Source organism: Rousettus aegyptiacus, unplaced genomic scaffold (genome assembly GCF_014176215.1).
Source record: "Rousettus aegyptiacus isolate mRouAeg1 unplaced genomic scaffold, mRouAeg1.p scaffold_m13_p_7, whole genome shotgun sequence".
Lineage (NCBI taxonomy): Eukaryota > Metazoa > Chordata > Mammalia > Chiroptera > Pteropodidae > Rousettus > Rousettus aegyptiacus.
The window spans coordinates 37,224,729-37,236,808 of NW_023416310.1; the positions used below are offsets into that span (position 1 = coordinate 37,224,729).

General features: G+C 36.3%; 1 pseudogene; it reads right to left on the reverse strand.

The window, feature by feature from the left end:
• Positions 1-1,259: 1,259 nt before the first annotated feature.
• LOC118606192 lies at positions 1,260-1,378 on the reverse strand (annotated as a pseudogene).
• Between the last annotated feature and the right edge of the window lie 10,702 nt (positions 1,379-12,080).

Here is a 12,080-nt window from a genome sequence, read left to right on the forward strand (position 1 = left end):
GTGCCCTGTGACTTATACCATTAGTCAAGACAGTGTCTAAACTAATTCACATAAGCTCATCATTTGTCTGGGGATCAGAGATCCTTGGAAGCAAAATTAGAGGTGGAAGGGATCAGGAGTAAAATCCACCCATTTGACAGATGAGGTATCAGAGGCTCAGGGAACTGGTGACTGCTTTGAATAACTGGAAATGATTGCCAATGTCTACCTCTGAATAGATTTATTTTAGCCCCTTGATTCAGAAAGAAGAATAAATAGAAGCAGCTACACTTGGCTGAGTAGGTGACAGCTTTCTGAGATGAATGTTTTGTGAGTAGGGAGGGGTGGCTGCTTTTCAGATTAGAACAGGATTACACCTCAGGTGGCATGCCCACAACCAAAAGCTTTCTGTTAGAAAATCAAATGATGCACTTGGTAGGATTGCTACATTTTTGAGATCTGTATTTACCTCTGCACTGCCTTCAGAGAAGACCACTTGCCCTCAGGGAATCGGGTCTCTTTTCAGAGTTTTCTCATTTCCCTCAGTTTGCAGTTTGTTTGCTAATGCTCTGGTCTCCACGGGAATTCGCACCTAAGATTTGAAAGGCCTTGTGTGGTGGGATACTTCTCTTTCTTCACAAACCTCTACTGTTAGTAACAGGTGCTCTCAGTCATTATACCAGAGCTTCTCAAACTTAAGTGGGCATCAGAACCACCTTCAAGGCCTGTTTAAAATGCTGATTGCTGGGCCTCACCCTTAGAGTTTCCAACTCAGCAGGTTTGGGATGGGGCCCCAGAATTTGCATTTCCAACAGCTTCACAGATGCCACTCATACTGTCAGTTCAGGCACCACACTTTGAGAACCACTGCTCTCTATCTAGAAGCAGTGTTATTAACTAAAACATTCTTAACTCAGCTGAGAAAGAGAAAATAAAAGAGTCTGAGAATGAAATAGTGTCTGGCATGTATTAGCTGCTTAATAAATATTTTCAATTGATTGAGGTGAGGCTTGATGTCACCCTCTATTTATTTATATCAGTCAAAAAAAAAAAAAAAAGAAACAACAATGTATGAGGTCGAATAGGTTCCAAAACATTTCTCTTTTGGCCATACCCCAGGTTCGGTTCAAGTCTCATTTGTGGCACTGTATGGTTTTGTGAAATTGGTGGGCTTTCCTATTATCTAACTTTTTTTTTTTTTTAGGCGAGACAACCCTTGGTTGAACTCACAGATTGCAAGGACCTTGTCAGCTTACGATCCTTTATTTTTTAATTTTTTATGCCTATAGCATCTGGTCTTCCTAGGTGGTCTCCCATCCAAGTACTAACCAAGCCCAACCTTGCTTAGGTTCTGAGATCAGACGGGATTAGGTTTGTTCAGGGAGGCACCGCTGTAGACTATCTAACATTTTAAATCTTAGTTTCCTCAGTTTTAAAATTGAGGGAAATAGGGATATTGTGGGGATTAAATCTAAATGTCATTACAATTCTTCCTAGCACAGTGCCTAAGTGCAAAAATACTCCTTTTTCTTTTATAACTATTGGTGAAAATAAATTTTCTGTAAGTACAGAAACAAACAGGATGCATTCTTTAAAATAAGCATGCATCTTAAATTATGCCTTGGTATCCAATACTCTGAAGATAGAAAATCTGCATGCAGCTGGTATACCAGTGTGGTTCCAATGTGAAAAAGCATAGAAATCCTCTGCACTAAAAATATATATTTATTAGAACATTGATGCAATTAATCAGTTGTCTTTAATTTATGAGGAATCACTAAATGGTTTAATGGGTTAGCACATAATGAATAAATAATGGGAAATTTTAAAAACCAGTGCACTAAATGGCCCAGATGTTCATCAGCTGTTTAGAAACACACACCTGTGGCTTTGTTATTAAAAAGCAAAGAATAGTTCATATACCTTCATTAGTTTTCTCTCAAAAATGTATTTTAAAAATCTTAAAAAACAAGTGTCTAAAAAACATTATAACAGACTTACGGTTGAGTTTTACATTTCTTGATATTCTTTTGAGTCAGATATGTATACCTTTGATTCTTTATACAGAGAAAGAAATGACTCATTTTCTAAATGAGTTCCTATTATTGAATGAAATTAGAAGAATAAGTAGATCACTCAATTCTATATAATAAATGTTATTTATGTTTCATTTTAATTTAACCGATGTAAAAAAGTTATACGGTTCTTACTATATTCCAAGCATTATTTTTAGTATTTACAAATATGAACTCATTTAAACCTTAAAGTAACCTTATGGGATAGTTACAATTAATATCACCTCCATTTAACAATTAAGGAAAATGCAGCACAAATAAATGGAGAAAATTGCCCCAATCATATAGTTACTAAGTGGTGTAGCAAGGATTTGAATCTATACAATCTGGTTCTGAGTCTCCACTCACTGTACCTTACATTCCAATCACCTACCATATAATCAATACTAGGCTAGATGATGCAAGAGATAAGTGACCCTACCCTCATGGAATTTACTACTTCACTGAGATTAAGAATGTTACAGGAATTCATTAAGTGACAAATGCCATAGTGTATAGACAGAGGCCACAAACGGGGAAACCATTGATAAAACATGGCTTGTGAATATATTTTATTTGGCTCATATAATATTTTGAATAGTTGAACTAATGGTTTAAATGGAAAAATTTACATTAATATTCCAGATTTTCAGCTGTTAAAAAAACCCAAAAACCTTATTTTTAGAAACATTGTGTCCAAATTACTTAACAAAACAATCAGAAGTCACTAAATTTTCTTCTGATTGCTTTAGTACCTGGCAGAAATTCACACAAGATATTCACACATATACATTTTTTTATCACTGAACATCACTCACTTATATTACTTGCTGAACCCCAGGTACATAGAGAGAATACATGTCCTAAGAAATGGGTATGAGGACCCCTGGAGTCTTCATGGAGGAACAAGAAACAAAATGTTATTTGCTCTAAACTTCAAAAGAGAAAAACAGGTAGTTGTAACAAGACTGTGGTAAGCCATCTGATTCCCTAGGGTGTATCCATGCAAAATACCTCTTCTACATTCAACCAAATACTGAGTCAACGTTATGGTTTTCTGACATTCATTTTTGCAGTGGCTACCATTTGACTAAAATCTAAATATTCTTGCAGGAGTAGGAAATATTGTTTATTCACTAAAGTATTTCTAATATCATTTCTTTGAACTATAAAGAAAGCTCTCTCTAAAATCTATGCTAATGAAGGCAGGAATCTGTTTGTTCTAATCAATGTTCTACTTCTAGAACCTGATTCTGTTTCTAGAATGTTGGAAGAACTCAAAAATGAGAGAGGGAAAAAGAGAGAGGGAGAGAGACAGAGACAAAGACGAAGACAGAGACAGACTAAGCCTAAGTAATAATAGATGCTGACCACATCAAAAAATAGTATAAGAACTCTGTGGGAATTATAAGACTGTATTAACTCTTTCCATGTTCACCGACGCTCAGATTTGTAACATGTTTTAAGAATCGGGCAAGGCCACAATTTCTTAGATTTCTCAACGTGTGGCCCCTAGATTGCCCATATCAAAATGGAGCACTTGCTGGAAATGGAGACTCCCATGCCCCATCCCAGATCTAATTGACGTTTATGCATGCCAGGTAATTTCTTTACACACTGAACTTGGCACACCAAATGTTTGTAGAACCACTGTGCAGTGGAGGAGAGGGCTTAGCAGTCTGTGTTTTGAGCCTAAAATCACAAGGTTCACACAATCTAATTCAATCCAGTTGAGGAGGAAATTATACAGTGGGTTTTGAATAGATGTTAAATCAGTCTGTCACTTCCTGAAGAAGCTGAGTTTTTACCTGGCTGGTGAGTACTTTGTTAGGTACAAGTTAATGTGTTACCATGTATCTGCCAAATTGTCACTAACATTCTTTAGACCCAAGAGTAGTAAATTGGTTGCTTTATTTTCTCATTCGTTGTTTAAACTAGTTTTACTTAAGTAGGAAACATGCTTTACTATAGAAGTTGCAAAATTTTGTTTTAAGTTGATGCCATGGTTTGAAACGAATTTGCATGTTATAAGCATGCTCTACCCACAGACTCCATTATTTCTAATTATATTTCACCAGGCTCTTTCACACGCTTAAGCATAACTCTACTCAACATAACATCTCAAATCCAGTCATTTCTACAACTTCTACAACTACTACCCTAGCCCAACCATGATTATGTCTCAACTAAATTATTGCTACCATCTAATTGCTGGTCAGTCTGCTCCTCTCCTGTCTCCTTTGCTACATAGTCTTCAAGCAAATATCAGATGATCCTGTCGAAGCAGCTCATCAGCCTCCCATGGCTTCCAGTCTCACTGGAGTAAAATGCAATATTCTTACCACAGGATTCATTAATACTATTTAAAAGATATGTATCACTCTCTGCTTAATGAACATATGGCAGAATTGTGCTTCCTTTCCATATCTGTCCCTTCTCCTTACTTTCACCATCATTGAATGTGACTATTTGACTAGATCTGGCCAATACCTTGTTTGTGGAAGTGATGTGTCACTTCTGCTCTGGAAAACTAATTGCTAAGAAAAGACCTTTCAGAGATTTCTTTTCCCTGATACAATGACCAGTAATGTTACTGACTGTGGCTGATCTGTCCCCCTAACTGTCATAGAGCCTCCAGCCTGTCATAGACATGTGTGGGCAAGAAATAAACCTCTAGTGTCTTCAGCCACTGGGATTTGGGAGTTGGTTGTTACCACAGCATGATCTTGCATATCCTGACTGTTTCTCTGACTTTTGTGTACAAGGTCTATATGATCTAACCTTCACCTGCCTCCGTGACCTCTTTCCCCACCTCTTCTCTTCTGTCTTACTCTCTTCTGCTGTACTTTCTGTCCTTCAACATACCAGCTTTACTCATAACTCAGGGCTTTTGAAGTGTGCAAAATGCTTTATGGCTACATCTTTCCATGATCCTTTACCTCATCCAGATCTTTGCTCAAATGTTTCCTCCTTAGGGAGGATGTCCCTGACTGTATGCTTAAAGCAGTGCCCCCTACCCCTCTCCCTGCTTGTACCCTTTTTATTTTACTCTGTACCTTACACAGTTTCTCTTTATCATTTTACTTTCTGTCTTTAAAGCTAAAATGTAACCTCCCTGAAGCCTGGGATATTATTTTGTTTATAGATGTTTTCCCAGCCTGGAGTACAGTACATGATTCATAACATTAATATGTGTTGAATGAATTAATTTATCTGGGCATTTCATCTAACCAATAGTTTTCTCATCTGAAAGATTAACAGGACGCTCGACCTACCTTATAAGGTTATGCTATACTTTAGATGTATACAGCATAATGTGTTTTATTGTCTCACCACAATAACAGGTTAATTCACTTAATTGTTTCTGTCTAAGGTGTCAAGGAGAACATCCTAACAATAAATGATACACTTTGGGACCAGTGGATTTGGCTTTTTTGGTTCCTTGGGTATTTTATAGCCTCAATCTTGGTTGTTTGTTTGTTTGTTTGTTTGTTTGTTTGTTTTTAATGTTTAAATAATTTCAGAAGGAACACATTGGAAGCCTGCATAGGAAGTTGAAATCCTTCATTCTTCTCAAAGGAAGATCTGTTTATTATTTATCTTGAAGGCTCTGGCAGAGTTTCACTTTGCCATACAAAGTTTATTGATTCTTTTGTAGCAGCCTTGTTTGAAAATTAATTTGGAATTTAAGCAATGACCTCTTTGAGAAATAGTGAACATTTAATTTTTTATGCTGAGCCTTCTGAACATTTAGTAATGCGGCGTGAGTCACACTGAAATAGAAGCTTCATTTTCCACTCTGAATTTTATACAATACAATTTTACCTATAAAAGACAGCACATCTCAGTAAACTCTGGAAATATAAATTTATAATTTTCGCCTACTTAGAGTGGGCCATACAATACAATTACCATAAGAAGATTACTTTAAACATGCAATTATAAATATGGCATGATTCTATAAATTATCTGTAATTTATTTATAAATCTTCTGCAAGGGCTAATGTTTAACACATGCACATATATTTTTATATTCCTTTTCCCTTCAGTTCTGTCATATCATTAGATAAATATACTTAATGAGGGTTTATTATGGAAATAAAATAACCTAAACAGCATTGTATGATCTACTGTATTATGAAAGAGTTATTTCAAAAGCCTATTAAAGTCTCTGCTTGGGCTTGTCCAAGTTTGTGTGAGTGAGGAATGATAACCTAGAAGAAAATTCCTATTTTGATTATTCAATCAAATATATTCTTCTGTATTTTTCAATAAAATCAGCTCTATTCCCTTTCTGCTATTTCTTGTCTCTAAGTCACAGTGAGATAAAACTATGCCAAGAGAATAATGTCTTCTTCGTAACACTGTCAGAAGTATTAAAAAAAACTATATTGTGAGTCAACTTTTTCATGTACTAAAAAAAAGCGGAAGAAAAATATATTCCTTCTACAAAAGACTGCTCTAAGTTCTAAGCATCAATTAGTTTCTTAAGAAAAGAAATGTGTTAAGAATGTGTTGCTAGATTTTGCAAGTTGTATATATCATAGGCAAATCTGATGTGGCATTGTGATCAGAGGTGGGTTTTAACCTTACCGACAATGGGGCGCTTCAGTTTTGATTCGTAAAATGGTGTTCCCCCAATAAATGAAACATAGGGCCATTTATGACATTTTTGGATCAGAGAATGAGCTTATGTGACCAACCCCAATCTGTCTGATATAATTCACCCACCCTCGTGTGCTTTCCAAATAAAACAAACAAGCACCAATCACGCTAACCCCATGACTGGAGTTCTGGGATCCTATCCTAATCATTTCTGTATCCTTAGCACCTAAGTGCACCCTTCACCTACCAGCTGCTAATTAAGATGCTGTATACAAAATGATATACAAGTGACCTATCACCAGAAAGGCATGGAAACAAATATGGAGGAGGACTCAAAACAATTCTTTCGTTTTTGTAGAAACTATACCACATGTATGTATCTGCGTATATAAATAGAGATGGTCACAGACAAAGAAGGAACAAGCAATGCTGGAACTGTTAGCTTTATAACACAAATGATACTGATATGTGTCTAATCCACAGGGCATTAGGCATCCCGTAGTGACAGCATCTGGAGAGGTGACTGTGTTTTTTTCCATTACTTTCCACAGAGTTCTTTGAGGACAACCTAGAAAGATGGTTTTCAAGGAAACCCTCTTCTCCCTTTTTAAACAATGTTTTTTTAAAGGAAAGGCTTCATTATCTCTTTAAAGTAAAGTCTTACTCAAAATTTCGGGAACCCTAACATATAAAAAAGGTAAAAGTATAGGTGGAAGATCCATTTTGCTTTTTTTCCTGACTCACCGCATATGGTAGCCCCCGTGGCAGTGTCCAGGGTCATTACAACAAACTCTAGGGCTCCGAGTTAGAGAGCAATGACTCAGATCCATTCAAAATGGAAAGTTTTTAACTGTACTTGACAATGCGTAATATATATTGCATTTACTAAATAGGTAAGATATAAATTACATATATATTTTAAAATATATAATTTAATATGTTAAAGTTTAATATTAATATGTACATATCCAGATCTATACAAATAGACCACTCTTAAACTGGTTGATAAAGACAAGTAAAAAAGATAAGAACCATAATGTGGTTTCATATTCTGATTGTGGAAAACAAGGGGCGATCTATTCTTCCTCTATTGGACATATTTTCAGAATCATGTATGGAGATTTATATGCACGCCCTGTGCCATTTATAACTGCTACAAATAACGAGGATTATGCTCATTAGTAAACATTGCTACTTTTCTGAAGGGACTGCTGGGCAGACATGGTTGAAATGAAAGTCTTTTTCAGACAGAAGACACAAACCTGGAAATAGGAATATATCTCTTGGTCCTGTGGCTGTTTAGTGCAATGTTTCATCAGAGACAGAGAGAGAGAAGGGGTTTGGGGGAAGAGAGGAGAGACAGAGAGACAGAGAGACAGAGACAGAGACAGAGAGACAGAAAGAGAGAGATGATGCTTTGTATATCTTACAAGCACCACAAAGAAAATCTGATGATCATCTTAACCAGACAAAAGTTATGATTTTGCCATCTAGTTTTTCAAAAATATTCATTGAATCCAAAGAACTAGGAAACTAGGGCCAGGGAGAAGGAAACCTAATGAAACAGTTATTAAGAAAAAAAAAAAATTCTTATCTCTACCACTAAGTTTGGACAAGTAATTGACATGAAGAAAAGCTAGCTTTTTATAAGGAATTAAAACTTAGTTGTCAAGTCACCCTTTAATTTTCCACATATCCCCATCTTACCCCATTTTCTCATCTGTATAGCTTGTGTTGTTGTGCTTGCAGTTTTTCTTAAGAATAATTTTTGCTTCTAAATACTGAGAAAGAATAATCAGGTGCTTGAGAAGTGGTGTCTCTGTTCATCTCCCCACACGTGACTGCTTTCTGTCTGGTGCTTTGTCATGGTGCTTCCAGAGCAGACTTCCTCGGCTTCCTTTGTTATCCTCCCCTGATAAATAAACAGCACAAAATTACCGAACTTATTATGGTAATTGAGAGAGGGAAACGGAATGCTGAGCCTGCCCCCCTATCTATTACACTGCCGTTGCCAAAGTTGGCTAAACCTGCTCTAAACCTCAGATGTTACTGCCACATTGGCCCCTCTCCTGTGCCCCCCTTTCTTCCTACAGCCCCCCACCCTCAGCGATGATTGTTTTCTGTCCATCTTGAGTGAGTGTCAGTTCATTTAGATTTACATCAAGTAGTAAATTAAAATAATCACTCAGCAAACACTCTGAGCTCAGTTTTCCCTTTCAGTCAGGAGTTGTGCGAGCTGCTTGAAGCATTCAAGCAGAAAATATTGCTGTCTAGATATTTGTCCTCTGGGTGATAAAGGAGGCATTGTCTTGGGACCCACTCAGGCCTCGGAGCCGATCCTCGCTGTGCATCACAGCTGTGAAGTGCGCTTTGTTATGTGTCTGAGGACTCGGGTTCAGGACCTTGTTTTTCTTGAAATACCAGACTGATCAGAGCTGCATATGTTCAGGGGAAAGTAGGGGTCGGTGGTTCTCTGTCCACATTTTTACTAGATTATTCTTGGACAGAACTCTGGGAAAATACCCTGCAGCCTAAACCATCCCAAGAGTTTTGCTTTGTTTTAATTCATTTTCTTTCTTTCTGTTTCTTACATCTTTCTTTTTATTTTCTCCTTCATATTCTGCGATGTTACAGTCTTAGAAAATATTGAAGTTTATCTGCATGAGACAGAAACAAAGGCTTACAGCACTGCTTTGAACCTGATGCCATAATGTACTGAGTTATAAACCTGTTTCTTTGTGTTCTCATTACAGTACATCTCTCTGCCCATTTAGAAATCAAAATGTAAAGTTCAATCGCCTGGGATGAAAAATAGAATGAGGTAAAGAGGTTTTTCACCATTTGTAAATGATCAATGGAATTTTGAAACAAAACAAGGAGTTGATGAGGGTAAATGAATTTTTGCTCTGAATGAGTTTTTTTTTTTTTAAGATAAAAATTATCATTTACAAATCTCTATGCCATTACATTTTTTTTCTGTTTTTTTTTTTTGCATGTATGTTATTACTAAGAGTGTTTGAAGGAGTAAAATATTTGTTGCTCTAAGTAATGAGATAAAGAGTGTGGTAGGCATCTGAATGAAAATTAGAATTTTTAGTCAGTTATCTGAATTTTTCCAAATAGTTCCACATGCTTGGCTAATTGACTGCTACAATCGATTTTTTGGCCAGATATTTGGCCAAAATTGTATTGTATTGTATTTATATTAAAGCCAAAGCATCTATCGTGAGTGTGATATTTGATATATTCTTTGTTTCTGTATTATGGCTAAATATACACCTTCGATTATAACATTTCTTTATTCAAACACAGAAATGACTATAATAAGCAAAAAAAATGATATGAAATAAATGGGATGAACACATATGTATTTACATACACATACATATGGTAACACACGCGACTTTCTCATGAATGAGTGATTTTATATTCTTGAGTTAAAACACATTCCCCTTTGGGGAGTTCTCACTCAGTGGCAATTGAAGCTGTGGTTCTGTCCCTGTGACCCTACCACACCTAGCTGCAAAGGATGTATCTACAAGAATCAGAAGTGCCATTGCACTGACAATGCTAAGCCCTGAGATTCTGCCACTGCCTGTGAAAATAAATGGAAAAAAATGACCAGACCAGAGAGAAAAATCATAGATCGATTCCAGTCATATATTATGATTTATAATGTTTTGTTTTCTACCTAGTAAGTACCAATTTAGTTCAGAAATATAGGTTGAAAAAACCAAACCAGAATTTTGGTTCTGATTTGCTTGAGCTCCAGAGTCAAGGAGCCTTGTTTGATTCCCTGCTCTACCAATGACAGCTGAGTAAACTTGAGCAAGTTACCTAACCACTCTGAGGCCTCAATTTCTCCATTTGTATAATGAGAATATTATTGACATGGACCTCATTTGGTTGTTAAGATCATATAATGAATAATATACATTAAGTGCTTAGAATGTTGTCTGGCACATACCTAACATTCAACAAATATTTTATTAACAATAGTGATGATGATAACAATGATAATAATCCCACGGCAAGTATAAGAGTAATCCTAACCCAGGATAGGTTTGTCCTGGGTTTTCTAAGGTTGATGTACACATTAGAATCAGGTTGTCCATAATTAGAATCTCGGTTCAGTCATTAACTAACTGTGTGCATGGGAAACTAACTTAACTTTTCTAGGTTTTATTCTCTACGTCATAAGATAATAACTGTCTCAAAGAGTTGTTCTGAATATGAAATACATGAAAGTAGATAGTGCACATAAGTTGCTTAGCACAGTACATGACCAACAGGGCTGCCTCAAAAGTATGCAGGACCCCACCTCCCTGTCCCCCCAAATCTCTTTCTATGTAACCATTTAAATGGTATTAAAAATTCAAGGGTAAATCATTGATAAGTAAAGAAGACAACTTGAGGCATTTTTTCTTGTGTAGTCAAGGTATATGAAAATCTTTCCTTGTCCGGGCACTATTTTTTCTGGTTCAGGTACAAGAGACTTCATGTTTTTTCTTTTCTTTTTTAATTTTAAGATTTACTATTTTTGACTAAAATCAACTCCCACCATGAGAAAAATATAATAATGCTGTTATTACTTATAATGCCATGACCCTTTGGAACCTGTATAAATGGAAACAATATAGATCTTTTGCTTTTGCAGTTTCCTAGTTGTGACTAGGACATTTTTTACAACATTGCTTATGTCACATTGTCTTCCAGTATACTGCTTATAAACACTGGTTTCCAATAATTCTCTCAACAATTGTTTTTGTGTTTCATTGATGACAACTACAAATGTAAGTCTTGGCCAAATTATGCCAGAAAATATATATAACTTGTTTCATGATCATGGTAAATTTACGTTCAGAATTCTAAAGTTATATGTAGAATGTACATCTTCCAATCATGCTTTTTAGGCTACAATCATTGCATTCTTGAAATGTGATCTCTTTTGATGTCGTCTGCTCCCCTGCCTCTATATAATTCCACCAGCAGAGAAGGCAAATAAGGAACAAGGGCCCGAACAGAAAGAATGGTTCCATTTGCACAAGAAAATCTGTCTTTTGATCAGCATCGAAATCTACTTGGTTTATTATGATGTTACCAAATCAATAAATCAAGATATTAATGAAAAGGACCAATTGACACTATGGAGCAATCATCTTGGAACCCCTAGGGAAGATAGAAGTAGCCACCTGGTGGACTGGCCAACAGAGTCATTTGATTTCTCTGGATGTCAACGATGATGGGCACATTAGATAAATGACATCTGTAGCCATCCCTACCACTCTCAGATACTGTAGACTGAAGATGGCACTGCGGTTGGTTTGAACAGGGGTGGATGAGAGTAAACACATGAGACACATACATGGCCCAAGCCAAAGATTGTCAGATGACTGTAGGTACCCTAGAATCTTAAACTCCTTCTATGTCTTACTTGAGAGT